Source organism: Lycorma delicatula, chromosome 3 (assembly GCF_047948215.1).
Source record: "Lycorma delicatula isolate Av1 chromosome 3, ASM4794821v1, whole genome shotgun sequence".
NCBI classification, from domain to species: Eukaryota; Metazoa; Arthropoda; class Insecta; order Hemiptera; family Fulgoridae; genus Lycorma; species Lycorma delicatula.
In genome coordinates this window covers 104,523,481-104,544,012 of record NC_134457.1, presented here as the reverse complement: position 1 = coordinate 104,544,012, position 20,532 = coordinate 104,523,481, and the positions used below count along the sequence as shown (strand labels likewise).

At 29.1% G+C, this 20,532-nt stretch overlaps 1 protein-coding gene across 1 annotated transcript in view; it reads right to left on the bottom strand.

Annotated features, from left to right (window-relative positions):
• Window positions 1-20,290, bottom strand: part of LOC142321830 (uncharacterized) — a 118,284-nt gene extending 97,994 nt beyond the window's left edge. Inside the window, exon 1 of the mRNA XM_075360277.1 lies at window positions 20,160-20,290. The gene's annotated coding sequence lies outside the window, so the exon portion shown is untranslated. The remainder of the gene's footprint in view (window positions 1-20,159) is intronic.
• Between the last annotated feature and the right edge of the window lie 242 nt (window positions 20,291-20,532).

Sequence of the window (20,532 nt, the reverse complement as noted above, 5' to 3'; positions counted from 1 at the left end):
GCCTATAAAATAACTATATGATACCTTAAATATTTATTTAGTACTGAATTACATAAAAAGAAACGTAATATGTTTTGGTGTTCGTTAATATATTTTTTTATACTCCTACAATTACAATACAGGAAAACTGGTTTTTATGAGATTCAATGATTATTTACTGTCTCATAATTGATAGTGTGTATGAAGTTTAAGAGCAAAATGGCAATTATATTATTTGTTTTATGGGTTTGAGAAACGGTTTAAGATAGAAGCAGTGTTCTGAATCCATAAGAAAAAAAAATTGTTTAAAATAATTGTTTTTTTTTAATTTGGAAACTGTTTAATATTACAGAACTGAGGATGAATGACTGGATGATAAAAAAGATGTGTACGTGCTAAAGAGTTTGAAAGAATTTTATTTAAAGAATATATATCTGTAAACAGAATATGTTTATTATTGTTGCTACTTAATATAATATTAACGTTACCTGAAAATATTAAAATGAAAAAAAAAATTGGGTCTATATTAAACGTTGTACATCATATATCGCAGAACTCGAACCTTTGATAAAAAAAAAATCATTAGAAGAATGTTCTTGGAAAAGTGTAGTTGTGGATAGAATTTATTATTTTTAACAACTTTGTAAGTTCTATCAATAAAAGCACGACAGATGAATAATCTATTATTTCAATTTATTACGTCAAATATTTTTAAATTTTCGTTTACATTATTGAAGAGTAAAACTTATACGATTGTAGATATTTTAATCAATCTGTTGTATGAAGGGATTGATATTTAAATTATGATTTTGTTTTTCTAAACTCAGGCTAAACAACTATTGATACAATGCCATTAATTGAAATGCAGGATAACTATGATAATATTAGTGAACTAATGATAATAACTATGATACCAAATTTGATAATATTAGTTAACTATGATGATAATATTGAACTATAATAGTATTAGTTCTAATATTACAAATTATCGTAATCATTTAATATGAATCATCCATTTTTATCACTTTTGAATTGTAATTACTTTCATTTAACTATAAATAATAATTTACCTACGTAACCTTACTTAAAACTTACTCATTCTTTTTTAGTCCTACCAACTGGAATTACTTTTTCCTTTTCTTTTATTTTCAATATCATTAATTCGTTAAGCATCATAAACCTGGTAATTACGTTACGCCAAATATCTGATTAGTTTAAAAGAACTTTTTTATAACGAGGAAAAAATCTGCAGTCTCATAATGATTTTATTTTGTTCCAGTCATGGAACTAATTACCTAACTTAAAATGAAAAAACAAATTTAGACCGTTATTTTTTTTTTACATTAGCTTTATAAAACTATTATTAATATCTGTATGCTCGTATTATTTTTAATTACAAACTGCAATTTCTAATGATATAAAATTTTATTTTTTAGTATGTGTTAATTTCTAGGTTTTATAAGTGATAAATGTTTGAGGAAAGGTTGCACATTGTATGTTATACAATGTGCAATGAAGTTTGGTATGTTAGGATATGCAGTAGACAAATTGATGCAATTATTAGAAAGAAGAAATTGGAAAAATAAATGAAAATATACATTTCAAAGTAGTTTAAATGTAATGAAAATTTACCTATGATTTCTTTCTAGCATATGATATACCATTCACAAATTTTATAATAAATTATAATTTTAAAAAACTTCAAAAATAGAACAATGAGCAGAATTACCACAATGCTAAAGTAACTTTAATTTTTGTTATGCTTTTAATTAACTCAATCTTCCTGTCTGTTGTTCTGTCGGCGGCTAGATGGTCAAAACTTTGCCATTGGTTTATAACCTAATTCTCGATAAATTAGTGAGCTCAAAATTGGAATAAAACTTTATTATAGATGACAGTGAAATATAATGGAGAACTTTTTTACGAATAAATGGTTTTCAGTAGAAAATTAGTTGTTTCAAAAATATATAATTTCAAACATATACACTCGATATTGAAAACAGAGAGGCATAGGGAAAGAGAGAGAGAGAGAGAGAGAGAGAGAGAGAGAGTGATTTTTTATTAACATGCTTTGTATGCTTATAAGTTGATTCGCTTGATTCGTCGATGCTGTGCGTTCAAGTAGGCTCGTTGTCAACAGAAAAGTTCCATAGTAATTCTTGGTGTCGGTATGTTTAGTGGCGTTGTGCTAGATAAATTACTTAAGTTCCATACCTTAACCTCAATCTAAGGTTGATAAGTTCTTTCTTTTGTCGAAAACTTCTTTTTCAGACAGTCTATTAAAAAACGGAATTTTGCAGAACATTCAGTCTTATTATAATGATAATGTAAATGTATTAATATATATATAATGATAATGTAATGTCTTAATCTTATGATAATGTAAACGTAAACTATCGTGTTCCAATCTAATTTCGCGTTATTTTGATGATTCATTTTGCTAGTCTTACTTGTAAGTGATATAAACTGTCATGTACCAGTCTAATTTCTTGTTGTTCTGATTAATTATTATTTGAATGATACAAACGCTCATGTACCAATCTACCTTCAGGCTATTCTCTTGTTTCTAATAGTCTTACTTGTGACTGATCACGTTCTAATGTATCGTTACGTTGCTGTTTGAATTTAAAGCAATTGTTTCTAATAAAAAATTATTTCAATGTTATAATTTATTCTCTAAAATAATTCTTAAATAAATAATAAATAAATAATTTAGATAATTTTTTTTATTTCCTTGATTTCATGAACCCAGATGATTTTTGTAAACAACGACATTTCACATGTAATTTTCATTAAGAAAGATAAAGTTTATAAAGAAAATATTCCAGTATTTGGTTTCTACTAAGTTTAAATAAGATTATTTTCATTGTTTTAGTGCTTACATTACTTCATACATTTCAATTAAAAGCGCAATTAAAAAAAAAAATTATTTTTATTTAATACTGTAAAAAAAATATCACGTCTGAAACTATTTATGTTTTTTTTTTTAACCGACGAGGTGAAAAGGACAAAAAAATTATTTAGCAAAATAATAGAGGAATATTAAAAAAAAAAAAAATAACATTCAAATAATTCATAATTGTATCATTTTCGTATCACACCATGTTACTTTAGGGGAAAGTAACAGCTGAAGATATAATTTGTTTAAAATTTTTCCAAATTTTTTTATTAAATTAACAAATCATTCCATAAAGCTCTTCAAGATAATTGAGATAACAAACTGGAATAGAATTGTACAACACCAGCCCAACTTGTCGAATAAATTAGTTAAAATTCATCACTTGTTTCAATCAAAATTGGGAACTATATTTTAATTTAAATAACAGTACTTATCTAATGTTAGATGTCCAATTTTGAAAATATTTCACCAATTAATATTTAAAAGAATTAAAGAATTTTAAATGAATTAAAAATACTCGATTTTTGTGTTAAAACAATGCTATGATCATTTAATTAATTAGATTACGATGGTATGCATTATTTTTATAGATGTAGATAATTACAAAAGTTTCATAGTGAAACTGGAGCATGCGATGAGTTGTAACTAATGTAGATTAGCAAGCAAAGCGGTCGGTCAAACAATCCAATCAAGGAAGCTTGCCTTTATTGTATGTGAAGTGCTATATAAAATATTTGGTTAACTAAATATAGCTCACCCGGATTAACAGTAGAGTAGCTAATTACTACAGAGAACATTTGAAATGTTAAATAAGCCACTCTAATATGTATGGAGAATTTTTCCACAGTTTTTCAAGTAGATGTTTAACAAAATTAATTGACAACCACTCAGTTTAATTTATTTAAAAAATGATTAGCTATTTTTCCCTTTTATTATTTTTTCAACAATTTTTTTTTCAAAAGTGGTTACGTATTAAAATCAATAAGAAATCTCTATCGTAGTAAGTCGTCAGAAGAGCGGATTCCCGGATTTAGTTATGAAAGAAAGGATTTTGCACTGTTGTAATGATTTTTGAAAATAATATTGCTTTCAGTGTATTTTTGTATTTAATGTTATATTAGTATCATGTGCTCTTTTATAAAACTGCTAGGTACTGTGTATTGCCCAATAAACATTATATTATACTAACTGCAGGGCGTGCCTACGGCACGCTTCCGCAGCTAGGCCATGCGGGCAGATTGCTCTGGCTGGTGGCGTTTGGAAATGGGATTATTAGGTGTTACACATACATACGCTCACACATACATATATACGTACAGACATACTCTACATACATATATGTATATAAACATTGCAGAATCGTGTTAGACTCCAAAACATAAAGAAAAGTTGGTTTCCCCTTCCCCCGGCAGCCCCTTAAAAAATCTGGCGGGGCGCAGTAGCGATTTCTACAAATCCTTTGGAAATCTGCTAAAAAGTAGTTTGGAATACTAGAAAACTTTGTTAGAATTCCATTTCATCTTGCATTGTTTGTCAAAAGGAAAGTGCTAGATAAAATAATTCCTTATTAATTCTGCAGTTTCACTTACATGTGCTAAGTTTATTTCTTTACGTATAATTATACTCATTAAATAAATGTAGATATTCAAATGTATATGTCGTATATTCATTTATGTTTAAAAAAAAACAACGGTAACTGCAGACTAACTTCTTCAGATATAGCGATAGTAAAAAGGATCTTTGTCATAAGTTGGGGACTCTAATTAAAAAATTATCAATTCTTAATATAATTGATTGATGTATCATGGGTAACCTTTACTTATGCATTTAAAATTTGGAACGATATCAATTCTCAATGAATTAGAAGTTGCTCATAAAAATTATCAAAGAAAAACAGTGGAGATGATCAGAAAACGGCTGTGATAACATACGTAAATGAATCTTAATTTGAGGTTTTATAAGAGTCTGGAAATGGATCTGATTGAAAGAAGAATAAAAAGCAAAAGATGAAGTAATGATTTTAGGAAAAATGTTGAACTGAAAGAATTAATTGGGACAGGCAGTTGTATGGCCTTCTGCTATACAGTATTTTGGGCAGATGAACATGACTTCTGCCCAACAAGAAATTAAGTCGTTCTTCGTGTACCGGAGTTCCACGAGGAACAATGAATTTCTTCTTAATTAAAAATTAATTTCTTAAATATTTGTAAGTGGTTGCTATTTTATCAAAATAATCTTTTTAGGATACTTAATAAATACTAAATATTAAATTATCACAATTTTAATTATTAAATTTTATAACAAACCGCTATAAAGCTCATAAATTGTATAAAAAGTTAAGTTCTATTCTTGTAAGTATTATTTTGTATAATGAATTAATTAGTAAAATTAATGAAATTTGTCATTTAAATTTTTTTAGAAAAACGCACACGTTCATTAATTATTTTTGTACAATTTCCATAATATTCAACTTAAAAAAAGACTGGAAAAGTATCGCGCATGACTTTCCCGGATATTAATATAAAAAAAAGAAAGAGTTAGAGCCAAAAAAACAAATATGTATTGTTTAGAGCTGGGGAATCGATTTTAAGAAGATTTTCATAAAACAATATTCATATATAAGTTAAGAATAACAAATTTGCTTCAGTAAAGTTTTCTTTAAATCTAACACCTCCTTTAATAAAAACCAAAATAGAAAAAAGAAAATTTTCAAAAAACTTTACCACATTTTAGGTCTGAGGACTATAATTTAAAATAATATATATGAAGTATATCTATATACAAAGTATAAATCTTAAAACAATTGTTATGAATAATTAAACCGAAGGGAGATAAAGCAAAAGAACAGAAAACACATTTCATTTTTAAAAATTGGGGGTTGATTTTTTGAAAAAGATTCATTTTGGATTATTTATATATACACTGTAGGTAACAAATTTGCTCTAATAAATTTTTCCCTAAAATGCCTCTGAAAAAAATTAAAATTGATTTCTACAAGATATTTCCCGCCCAATAAACGATTTAAAAAAAAGGATAATATGATCACTGCGCATATATAGAAATATTTTGTACAAATTTAAAGAAAATCGTCAAACCTGAGATATGAGGCCAAAAGCAGTTCAACACACTTACGTACATACATGTTTTATGGCGTAGATGAAAATAGTTAGACCCTGATAGGTAAAGATTTGTAAAACCGATAACCCATTTTTGACATAATCGCCATACGTTCCTCTTTATTATGGTTATTCTAGCTACATTCGCTGGGAAAGTAAAAATAAATATAAACTTTGTATAAAAACGCTTATGTAAAATGCAAAAATTTGACTTAACTCAGAAAATTTGAAATGTTTATATTGGGTCGGTATATGTATTTTTTTTATGTACTCATATACATCTATCGTAATTATTTTAAAATAATAGACAATACTACAGAAATTCAAACCAATTTTCTTATTCACAAAATTGGGCATTATGTTATAGAGCAGATTAATTATGGATTATGAAAGTAGAAAAGTTCTATGTAATTAACTATACATTGAATCCAGAAAAACCATTGCCGTTTACGGAATTCAATGTTATTTACATAGTATTTTAACAATCATCATTTTACATAAACGTAACTCAGTTAGTTTACTTTGTTCTACCCAAGTTTCTAAGCGCTCACATTTATATACGCGCGCGAAACTCACAAAATGAATCTCTGTTCCTAGTCGGTTAATAAAATCAATATGTAAGTAAACGAAACGTCTAACAGGAAATTTCATACATTTTAATACAATGAAATTTAAACAGTTATAAAAAAATAAGTATTTATATATTTTAAGTATTTTTTAAATGAGATAAATGAACTTACCGTAATGTAATTTAGTCAACTTTTACTTAGATTAATGTAACTTTATAAGCTAACTAAACATCTGTCAAATGTAATTACATAAACGTGATTAATGACAAAGTAAACTGTATCACTAATTGTAATCTTCATTAGATAATTTTTTTTTTTAATATTAATGAAAAGAATCAATTAATTTATCTTCTTTATTAAATTAAAGTTATTAACATATTTTTTATGAATATAGAAATATGTTTTTCTACGATATATTATTACACACAAATCTGAATGTGTGGATTTATATTTATTAATTAAGTGTGGATAGAAAGATGTCCGCTTAAACAGAATAATCGATACGGCGATTAAATTATTTTATAACGAACGTTCTTATTGAAACTTCTTGAATGACAATGTTTTTTTTTTAATGAAATTACATTTTTCCATATTACTATGTAATTTCGTAAGCAGTAAAGATTAAACTGAGAGTGAGTCTTATTTACAGCCTGATTTCACATGTAGTGTTTTGAATAAATAAATATAACTATTTCAGTTAGATATATACATATTTTCTCGCGCATTTTATTATTTAAAAAAAAGGTTACATTTAATTTATGTAATTAGTATTCACCGTCTTCAGTAAATTGTAAAACACAGTAAAATAAGCGGTACCTCAGCTTTTACCTCATTATTTTAAGTGAATCTTCGACCTGCCATTTTTCAGTTTTAGAAAGAGGAGGTAATCGCTGGGAACAAAATCTGGTAAATATGGCACGTGTGAAAGAACTTCAAAGCGTAAATCACGGAGTTTTGAACCAAAAACCCGAGACATGTGTGCAGGCGCGTTATCATGGTGAAAGAGTACTTTCGTTTGGACCGGATGTAGACGTTTAGCCTGAATAGCTCCTTTCAATCGGTCCAGTAGTGAAGTATAATACTCCCCGGTGGTTCTAACTTTTTCCAGGTAGTCAATGAATACTAACTAATCAGTATGAGATTACTACTAACCATGAGAATCCTAAGAAATCGTAGCCATGGCTTTTCTCGTAAATGGAAATTTTTTTTTCTTCGGCATACCTGCTGCCACCATCTTTTTGGAGTGCTTTTTGGTCTCAGCCGAGTATTGGAAAATTCATATTTCATCTACTGTTATAAAAATCGAAGAAATCTACGGGAAATGCGTTTTAATAAGTCTGAATACCCTTGAGAAGTTTGCAGTTGAATGCGTTTTTGGCCGACTATTAAGAAACGTGGCATCCATCGAGCGGAATGCTTTTTCATATTTAAAGTACCATGTAAAACTTACTAGACCCGTCTATCAAAATATTTGTGTTACTAGATTTGGGATTTGTGATACCAGGTTGAGAAAACAGCAAGCTAACACACCTTCATTCTACTATCATTTACTACGGTATTGTGGATTTTTGTAACAATTTCGTTGGTCATAGCGGTTTTTGAACGTCCAGAACTTTCATTATCTTGAACTGATGTACGATCACGTTTAAATTCACCAGCCCACTTTTTACCACGGAAAACAAAGTGGAGGAATCCTTTAAAGTAGAATCAAACTTCTTTGTATTCTATTTCTTTGTCCGTAATGGACAAAGTACTCTTTAAGAATAAAATACTTTATAACAGTTCAAACTTCAATTTTATCCATTTTTCATAAATGTCAAAAGCAGTTTTCATTACTCTATCGCCACAAACAAGCAACTCAATTTATGGGTTTGAAACTTCACAGAACCCCACCTAAAGGATCATACTTGTCAAATATCATAGTCATTTTGTCATACTTGCATTGAGAACTACATGTATGACCCTGGTACCCGCTAGAAAACCATGTATATTAACAGCTTCCATACTTATATCAGAGGTGTGTTTTATTTTCAAAAGAGGTATGTTTTTAATTTTTAAAGGACACAATAAAAATTAATCTGTTTCTTCATAAGCGAAGTTGGCTTTTGGATGTGTCAACTCATGAATAACATATATCACTTGCCAGAATTACTAAGTAAAATAAGAGTTATATGGGATTCCTGTTACATTCTTCACCGAATCAGATACCTTAAGAGAAAATCCTGTGTTTGGAACAGGTAAAATTACACATACATTTTGAAGAACAATTCACACTACTTGAAGCAGAATTCCGAAAGAACTTAACAATTCATAATAGTATAATAAAATGATAAGAAGACTAGATATAACGACTATATAACGACTAGTTGTAAGAGTACACCACTCCTCGGGTGGGGCATCTAGGCCTTAGTGAGAAAACATTGGATTGAGTAAGATAAATATTTACGCAGATTAAATCCATTGCAAGTGTATGCTGATAATTCAATACTTACCAACCAACCGTTAATTATTTACAATGTTTGAGTCTCATCAAGGAATAATGTAAGATAAATCACCGATAGAGAGAAAGATGGAAACATATGAAGATAGTCGACTTTATTGAGATGTTGCGAAGTTTATACCTTCCTTGAAACTTAAGGTTACATTTAAGTTATTAATCTAGGATTGATTGTTATTAATCAAAGACAGAGAAACCTGAAAAAATACTAAAATTGCAAAATAATAAATACATGAAAATTAATAAAATAAGATCTGCGTTTGTTAAAAAATACAAATGAAATGAATAATTAAATTATTCGTGGTTAATTAAATCTGCCGTTCGTCGTGGCGAAGTGATAGCTTTGCGGCCTTTTTTCTACAGGTCCCGGATTTGAATCCCGGTCTAGAATGGCACGTTTTATTCGTTAAAAAATTTTCATTTTATATTCCTATAGCACAAGCTTTGAATTTATGTGATAAATTAATCATTTCTATGTACAGAAGTTTTCATTTAATAACTGAAATAAATTATGTCTCATCTTGTATTGATGCAATGCGTTACCTCTGCATTTCCTGAAGAACTACAACTTATTAACTTTTCGTTTCCATATGGTTCCCCGCAAAATATTAACAATTCTTTTGTTGGCAGATGAAAAGTTATAAAATAATATACTGATAATGAATTGGGTAATTAATATTAGAGTAATGTACTGAAAAGTTACGGGAGAACTTGCTGAGTGTGTATTAAAGCAAAGTAAAATATATTTTCCCTCCGTTCATATCAAACTGTATATTCAGCTGTATATTTTACAGAAATGACTTCAGATTTGAGTATTAGTGGCTTTGATTATTCTAAAAAAAGTGTGAAAGGAAATAAATAATAAATTAGGTTTCACGAATAATAATAAAACATTTCACGGGTTGTAAAATTATCAGTGCAGTTTTTCTCAGTTGTTATATGGTGATTGCATATTAATTTAGTTGGATAAAATTATCATTCAGCTGCTGGACTGGACTGGCCAAACGAGGAAGTATGAAACTTCAGCGCATGATTTTGAAGATAGAACTCCTGATCGTACCGTTATTATAGATCACACCAGTCCAATAGACGGTTTTACTGCAGATGACTGCAGTTCTCAGTAGATTAAAGAAGCTTTCAATTTAATGAAATCTATTAGGGAATAAAGTAAAGTTTATTTTAGTTATACTACGTAATTGCCTTTCTTATTTTCGAGATTACTCTGACCTCACAACATGCTGAAACCTAATTTAAGTTACGGAGAATATTATTCAATTTAAAATAAATGAACGGCCTATTTATTTTAAAGGAATACAAGAATTATTTAAATAAAATCTTTCAGTTACATATCTATAATTATTTAAAACTGTATCATAATCAGGTTACATTCATAAAAATTATGTTTGAGTATGTCACTGATTGGTTCTATCCTTATTTTAATCAATAAAAGTAATAAAAAAAGTATATATATATATATATATATATATATATATATATATAAGTAATAAAAATAGATAAATATATGGAATTGGTCAGATTGAAACTCACTTTTTGGCGACAGGCTTAGAAGAAGAGTAAAACATTTTGTAACATATAGACGTATAAAAAAAAAGAAACCGAAGTAATACTAGACAAAAATTTGCATTTTATTACACGTAAATGTCACATTTAACTGAAAATATGGCCTGCAGAATCTGTTTTACAAGTCAATGTAGTGTATTTTTCAATGTTCATTAAATAAGAAAGCTATTTGGTGTAAATTGTGCAATTTGTTTTTGTACATCTAATGATAACATTGCATGCAGGTAATAGGTATGGCTCAAATATTTACCGACATATGGACAAAAAGTTAAAAAAATAAACTGTATTTATAATTTATTACGATTCTAAGTTATGAAAAAATTTAACAAATAGCCGTGAATAATCTATTTTAGTGGTTGATATACAGTTAGAAGGTGAATTTTAGATGACCTAAAATTATTTTTCATCATTTTCAAAATATTTGTAAGATAATATAGTAGTATTATTAAATTTAAAACTGCAATAAAAGTATTGTACAAAAACGTTTTATTTTTATCCTCCCACAGCAACCATGTTAAGAATGATTAAAAAGACCCAATTCTACTGTACTGCGGATTCAATATTCGTTCAAAATCTAAAGAGAAATCTAGTGAAGAACGGAACGGAATGCAAGGGTATCGATGAATATGTTATCCTTCCATTAATCGCAGAACAAATTAAATTACTCAGACAAAATATGAGTGCTGAATTTGAGATTTGTAGGTGGCGAGAGTAACGATTCAGTAAAATGCAGTTGGTACAGACAAAAGTTTTATTTACTTACAAATGAAATAGAGAAGGTTACAGCACGTGTAGTGTACGTGATTTCTTACATAGTTACAAATAATTAAGTAGGTAGCATTCTTTCTGCAAACCTATTACCCACGTAATAGTAATTCTTGCTCAATGCTGCTGAAAGCTGCAATCACTTCCATTTTTCGATGCAGTCGAGCATCGATAGAGAAAATAGCACACTATCGAATGTTATGGGATATGTGCTAATGAAACAGATAAAATCATAGTAAGGAAATAGAAGGTGCTGATTAATTAAAAAATTATTTCCCTTTTTATTCAAATTTTACAAATTTCTTGTTTAATTCTCATATGAAATTTTAAACCCCATTCTTCATTTTTTGACCATTTTCTATCTTTAAAATTTCTTTTATTTAAATATTTATAACAAACATCCTTAGTTACGGTAAGTAGTTGATAGGTGGGTGGAATATATTGAAGGTGGAATATATACGGAAGAGTTGAATTAGAGACTGGTGTTACGGAGGAAGAAGAAGAGGAAGACAAACAAGATGAAAAGGAAGATATAATACTGAGATCTGAATTTATTAATAGATAGTTAAAATATTTTAATGGCAGAAAGACTCGTGGGATAGACGGAATACCTGCAGAATTACTGCGCAGTGCAGGTGAGGAAGCGATAGATAGATTATACCAACTGATGTGTAATATTTACGAAAAAGGGGAAGTTCTGTCAGACTTCAAAAAAAGTGTTATTGTCATGATACCAAAGAATGCAGGGGCAGATAAATGTGAAGAGGGCAGATAAATGTGAAGAATACAGAGTAGCTTAATTACTCACGCATCAAAAATCTTAACTAGAATTCTGTACAGAAGAATTGAGAGGTAGAATTGAAAGGAAGAAGTGTTAGGAGAAGACCGATTTGGTTTTAGGAGAAGTATAGAGACAAGGTAAGCAATTTTAGCATTCAGATTAATAATACAAGGAAGATTAAAGAGAAACAAACCAACGTACATAGTATTTATAGACTTAGAAAAGGTATTTGATGACATAGACTAGAATAAAATGTTCAGATATTTAAAAAATGTAGGGTTCAAACATAGAGGTAAAAGAAAAATTGCTAACATTTATAGGAACCAAGCTGCAACAGTAATAATCGAAGAACATAAGAAAGAAGCCGTAATGAAAAAGGAACCCGACAAGAATGTTCCCTATTCCCGTTACATTTTAATCTTTACATAGAACTAGAAGTTAATGATGTTAAAGAAGACTTTAGATCGGGAGTAACAGTGCAAGGTGGAAAGATAAAGATGCTACGATTTGCCGATGATAGAGTAATTCTAGCTGAGAGTAAAAAATATTTCGAAGAAATAATGAATGGATGAAGTCCTACACAAAAACTACCGCATGAAAGTAAACAAGAGCAAAACGAAAGTAATGAAATGTATTATAAAAATGTAGATAGACCACTGAATATAAAAATAGGAAGTGAAAAGATTATGAAAGTAGAAGAATCATGTTATTTGGGAAGTAAACTTACTAAAGATGGACAAAGCTGGAACAATATAAAATGCCGAATAGGACGAGCGAAACGGGCGAAACGTGAGTGACGCAAAAGTTGGCCGACTAGTCCCGAAGGACCTGGGAAGAACCGCCCTACTTGACCATCCTCCATGACTGAGGGAACCGACTGACAGACAACGGAGGCTATTTCCCGGTCCCCGGATGCCGAATAAATTATGAGGTTGCAATCAGTGTGACCGATCCCAATCTGTGAACCATACCGTCCCCCGGACAAGTCCCGAGCAGATGATTGAACTACAAGGACTTGGCCCGCCGTGAATTTACCCGAACGAGCCAGGTCCCTGGTCCACGACGCTTTTCGGAAAACCGGGATGTGATTCGGGTGGTCAGCACCTGCCGCCAAGTCAATCATCCAAGCAAAAGTCTTTTTCGATGTCAGCGGTGTTCTCCACGAGAACTGAGGAGTGGAAAACATCCTCAGGCCACCACCGAAGGACCAGCCTCTTAATTTATCAATCAGCAACACCGTCGTCAATCATACGATGAATTGCCACACCAGATCAGGACGCAGACCTGTTCATTCCCACATCTGGGGTCTGCGAACCTACATCCGTAATGATAAAGTACGTTTGGGTATTCTCGTCTACCACTTTCGGCTACATAGAGTGCCTCTTCTAGGACTCCACAACAATGTCATCAAAAATATCCCGGAACATATCTACCACTCGACTGATGCCATCCATGTTACGAGAACACTATTTAATCTCCAATTTTGTGATCACGTTACGGTCAACGAGAGAAATCAACTCTTTTACGTTAGGTTAAAGAATCGCCGTGTTATTTCTCAGATGTGCTATTCTCCGATGTCTTCGGGTGTTCATCTACCCCACCTCCATGTCATCATCGGACTTACTGGAAGGAAGTCATCTTCAAGGCCTCTACTTCCTGCAATATTCACTGTAGCTAAATCCGATAAATCAGCAGCCCGTTACTACCAACTAGCCGATATGTCTTTCTTCATCATCACTCGGCGCCTTTCCAACAATCGCTCCTCGCGCCGAAGTTCCGTCATCTCCGTATAACTACGCTAAACTATCACTCCCGCTACCATAAGAGGGTACATCACCCACTAAACTCCGTGAAGCCTTCCTCCTTCCGGACGGTCTGCTCGCAACAGGAGTGAATACCTCCCTAACAAGAGGGGACACGGCCCCGGACCGATCTATTTCGGTCATAGTCCACAACTAAGTTAAAGTTTTTATTAAAATTCGACTTAGCAACTCCTTCAATTCGAATGTAAACAAACTAAGTAAATTAATATTACCATCTGTGTAATTAAGCAAACCGTCCTTGGTTAGCGTGGCCCAAATACAAAATATAAATATTAAACACGTTATTTCAATTAAGTAAATCAGTGAAACAGAAATTAAACACAAAATAAACGTTATCTAACGAAACGAAATAAAACTTAACGTAATTAAAATTAACGCAAAACCAAGATAGCCAAAAATAGTATGACGCGAATAAAACAAACTACAAAAAAAACACAAGAATGTAAAAATAACACAAAACAACGAAAAACAATAAACATTACAAAACTATAAAAAACTCAATAATAACCGCAGTTACGGAGAGCTGGGAAACCCGACTGTATCCAACAAGAGCTAGACATAACCTCCATCTTAAATATTTTAATGGCTGTCTAAAAATACGTATGATAAATTTGAAGAAAGCAAAATAGAGGAAAGAAGACGTTATTTTTACGAAGCCAAAAACCACGTTTGCTCACAATAAAAGAAAAACTGTATAAAGATTATGACATCGTTTTATATATATATATACTAAAATAAAATTTCAATCTAGAACTTACTCAAACGAATATTTTAAAATTCACTCCTATCGACTAGTTTCGTTACATCCGTTCTAATCTCTTCCTTTTGACTGGATCTTTTCTTGGATGTAGATTATGTTGTTCTTCAGTTATTATTGACTTGGTTAAGTACCGTTTTTAATTTTTTTTTTTTGACTTTGTATATTTTATGTATTTAATTTTAAAAATACATTTAAAAAAAATCATTATCAGTTATAATAAAAACATACTAAAAATTAATTAAAACATCACAGAATTTGTTAGTAACAGTTATTATTACTATTAAAGTAAATATAAGTTAAAATAAATTTATACGTATATACATTATCAAGGATAATTACATTTTTTAAACAATTATAAGTTATGTGGAAAAATAATACGAATATATACATATACATTTTTTAAGCTAATATGTATATTGGCGTATTTTATAAAAGTTCTGTGAAAATTAGAAAAACAAGCCCGAAATTTTTTAATAACTGTATAAACGGGTACGTATAAAGTTTTAGAAATAAACAATCCTTATAAAATTAAAGTATGATTTATTTAGGTAAATTTTATATTTATGAAAGTCAAGAAAGAAATTTTATAAGCTGTAGAAAATATTTAATAACTTCTGAATTTTGAAGAAATTGACTACGGTTTCATTTTTTAACTTTTAATTTTTCGGAAAGTGTTACTAATTTTTTTAAAGCTGATATAATTATGGTTAGTTTTCTCATTTTTATTGCTTTGCTTCGGTGAATGAAGCTACTTGAAATTGGAGCGTTTTGAATGATATGTAAAATTTTAAGTTTTTCACGCTGTAAAAAACACGGCAAATTAAATAGAAAGAGTAAATTTACCTTATGAATTTTTTGAGCATCAAGAACGTAAAAATGAGAAAATTTTCTTTGAAATTCTATACTAAACTTCAAAAAAGGAGGTGGTTCTCAATTCGTCTATATATATATTTTTTTTAATGTATGTTACGCAATATCTTCGACATTAGTAAACAGATTTTAATAATTTTTTGATAATTTTTTTTAATCGAAAGAGTATACTTTTGCAGTGGTCTCATATATATTTTAACCAAATTCGATGATAATCTTAGGAAAAAATAACAAAAAAAAACTGAACGGCTCGACACCCTTAGCAGCTGACCGCTTGCACCAGTACAGTGTTGCTCTATGTTTTCTGAATTACTAGGATATTAATTACAGCCTATATAAACGTTTTTTAGGCACTGTGTAAATATTCATGACATTTCTATCCCTACTTTTCTTCTTTAAACAATCTTTCCTTTATTTTTTTCTTGACTACTTTCCTCTAAACTATAAATATTTAAGCAGCATTTATTACTTATACGAAATGGTAAGAAAGTGTATTATCCCTAATTGCAAAATTATAATATAAATATTTATATTATGCACAAATAAATTCCAGTTTTACAATAAAAATTCTAATTTTCGCAATATTAAATAAATAGTCATATAACAATCTCCCAACCAACACCACTCTGTATGAAGTAAGTTAAATATTATAATTTTGCAATAAATAATGTACTATAGTTATTACACTGTTTAACACTGTAAAACACTGTTTTTAACCGGGTGATCGAAAACCTTGTCTAAATGTATACTTGCAATAATGAAACCTATAAATTGGTTAGATTACGCAACCTCATCATTTCCGTCAGAGCTTTCTCATCCTGTGGTCTATTTAATAACTTATTTGGTAAATCAGACAAGGCGATGCCCTCTAAAGTTTTAATTTAACAAAGAGTGACATATATCTGCCCCATGACAAAATTTGTCTTGCCCAGTTCTATCACTACCCTGTCAAGAGTTTTACCCTACAGTTTGTGAACAGTTACATCCCAGCTTTTTAGAGGTAGTATGCTGCGCTCGACATCTTCTAACTGCTTTGTCCCTTGGAATATTGTACACACTGGTAAAATGGCTACGTAACCATCAACATCTTTCATTCTAAGACCAATACTTACTTATTCATTCTAAGACGAATAGTTAACTGTCTGGCTCGAGGCCAGTGTGAGTGATCATAGACTTATAACCTATGAGATCGCTTACGGTGGCGGTCCAAGAACTCGAGATTCGGGTCGCTAAAACCTAAGGGGCCTGGATCAGCATAGGCTGCGTCGTGAGTGTTCGGCTGCCTTACAGGGGTTGGAGTGGCGCATGGAGCACAGGGAGGAGGTGGAATTCCGTAAGAATCGATTGCACAAGATAAAAAAAAACCGATAATCGATATAAAAACCCTACTTCAAACAATGAAAAATTGTTAATAATAGTTTTACTACAATAAAATGAGATATACAAAAATATAGTACAAGAATAAAATGTGACGTACAAAAATATGATATAAGAGTACTTTGTAGGTGCTTAGGTACAAATATTATTATCAACTATTTATTGCCTAGCAAACTCAAGATGAGATATGATCATTATATGCTCTTCTGATCCCACTTTACACGTGGCAATCCTGTTTAGCCGCCTAGCGGTCGGTTGAGATACTAAATTTATGTTTAATTTGTGTTGACCGGCACCGACTTCAAAAATATTTATTTGATGTAAATACTTTTACTATAGTTAATAAATAAAAATATAATTATTTGTAACTTTTTAGTACAGTTATTTTTTGAAGTCGGTTTTTTTAGCCGGTTTTTAAAACTATAGGAACATATTCATGTTAAAATAAAAACTTATTTAAATTCAGTTTCACTGACATATTTGGATTAATGGGGCAAATTATATTTTGCGTTTTAATTCTGAAAAATTAAAGCAAGATGTTTGCTTGGACAAATCAAAAACATTTCGTTATGGTTCGGTACAATTTTATTTATTGAAAATTGTAAATACTTCTGTAGATTGTATTTAAAGTGATTTTATTTTTATTATTACCTTATATTATTGGTACAACAGATTAATTAATTAATTTTTTCAACAATTATTAAGAAATTTTTTGCATGACATTCATTCAATTCTTCAACAGCTCTCCTAATATGAAATTTCCTCATTTTAAATTGTTCGTAATAATACTATTCTAAAACGAGTGAAAATCTATGGATACTTAACAAATTTTACCTCGTTAAATTTTTCTACATGAAAGAAAAGCTTTCACGTGGAAAGCTATTCGACCTTGTATAAGTTTAATAAGCTTTCAAGCCTTAAATAAGCTAATTTCTACGTAGGAGTTTCGAATTAATCTTGAAAAACGCGTTTAAAAATAAGCTCTTCTCGAAAGTATGAAAATTTAACTTAAAAAGTTTACATCTAAGTAAATTTTTATCTTTCAGAAACAAAAAAGAAAAGATGAAAAGTAATTTCATAAGCTTGTTTTTATACGATGAAATATAAAACTTTGACTTATTTGTAAAAAACTCACTTTAAAACTTTAACAGCACCAGTCTAATATCAGAAACAACTAAATAGAGGAAATTTATAAATTTTTAAAATCTAAATTCATTACATAATTTTCGTGAATAATAAAAAAAAGCACTGAAAATATTTTCTTTAATAAGGTAATTTTTTCGACTTATTTACAACAAAACTAAAATAACAACTATATGAAATATAATTTAATAATTCATGAATAGTAATGGCTACTGACATAAAATATTAATTTAAAATAAATAAAAACAAAAGAAAAGGAAAATTCTATGAAACAATCCGAAATCGGCTCAAAGAAAAAAAAAATATATACATGTTTCAAAAAACTAAATAAACATGAGAGAATAACGATTTTACAAAATTTGAAAGTATTATTTTGTGAACCCCTAGAACCTTAGAACCTTGAAACTAGAACCTTCTAGTTTCCTAGAAACTAGAAATCATAGGGGTTTATTCCTATGATAATACCATAGGGGTTTATAGGCCCTCTGGGCGAGTTACCTTCGCGGGCGGCGTCTCGGAATTGGATTATGTGTCAAAAATTTATTAGCTCTTGTGTAAAAATATTTTTTTTTAATGATTAAAATTGTTATTACAAAACTTAAATTAGAAATTTAACTCTAGAAATTGATACTAACGAATCGGGATTTCCTGCTAGTAATCGGTACATTCCGGTGTCTACTTTTTGGTTATAGTTCATTATTTTATGAAGAAAAATAATCACATAAATAAAAAAAAATATAAATTTTAATATATATATATATATATATATATATATATCGATATGTATATATATAAAACCCTTTCATTTGTATAAATTTTACACCAGCATACGTTTATTAGAGAAACCACAATAAAAAATAAAAAAAAAAAATGAAATTAAATTTTTAGTGTTTTTCATAAAAAAGAATAATTGATTAATTTTTAAGTACGAATTTATAAAATCTCTTTATTTTTCGGATAATTTAACCGACATTTTTAAAGAGTTATTTATTTTATACTTAGCAGAATATATATTGTTATCCATAACTAAAATTAGACGAAGGTAATGATAATACTTTGGAAAGTAATACTTTCTTTATATTGTAGAATAAATTATTTAAAATGTTTTAACGATTTTGGAAGAAGTACATATTTATTCTCAGTGCTAAAAAAAATAATACTGAACAACTAAATAACATTTAGAATATTACTTAAAACAAACTTACAACGCTTTCAATTTGGATTGAAGTAATAAAATGTGTGTAAGTGTAATATATGAATTGTGGTATTGAATCTTTTTATTATTAATTGCGGAATTATTCGTAGTTTTGGCGAAATAAATTAGCTGATGATAGGGAAAAAATTAATTAAAACCGTGGTTATCTACATAGATAAACGTACAATATGTATAAAACAAAAAATCAATTATTAATCTGGTAAAACTAGATGGTAAAGATCTGGTAAAGTCAGATTTATTACAACCGATGACTATTTTATCAATTCTATACTTCTATAAATTGCAAAATAATAATGAATAATAATATACTTAAAGGATAATTATAATTCAAACTGATGTAAAATAGAATACGCATAAATAAGTAATTTGCTTCTAATAATAATATAACTAATACACTATTTTAATGGTTAGTTAGCATGTGACAAAATAGATAATTATATAATAATAAAGTGTTATAAAATTTATAATAAATACTACTAGATGTTTTTAAATGTTGACATCTTCTGCTGTTAAAACAAATTGTTAAATGCTTCCGCTTGTTAATAAATTATAAGTTTCCTATTAATTAATTAATAAGCTTGAAATAATAACATAAGTTTCCGCGCGTAAGATATGTAACATAAATTCTACAAAATTAAAAAAAATTTATCTTTTCAATTTTAATAATAACTAATATGAGGTGCGTTATTAGTGTTTCTATGTCACGATAAAAATAATAATTTATAATAAAATTGTTGAGAAAATAGAGAAACAACATTAATCATTACTAATAATACTACTTACGTAGGTTCGAAGATGGTCAAACGTTTGAAGCGTTTTCATTCAATTAAATTCAATTGGATATGAAGATATCGCATCTAATTTACAGTGAGCAATGTTGCCACCGTACGAAAATGTTAGCATCTAAAAAAAGAACGCAGTATTTAAGCGCATGTAATCAATATTCATAATTATGTTTACAATAGTTAGAATGGCATTATAATTAAAAACTGTAATAAATAAATGACGTTTTATCAAAATGTCATAAATAATTGCATTTTTGTTAATTCCAAATTATTTTTCAATTGATATAATCTTTTTTTATTCATTTTATAACTTTGTATAAATAATAATTTAAAAAAGTTGTTTGCTTATCATTACAAACATAATTATTTTG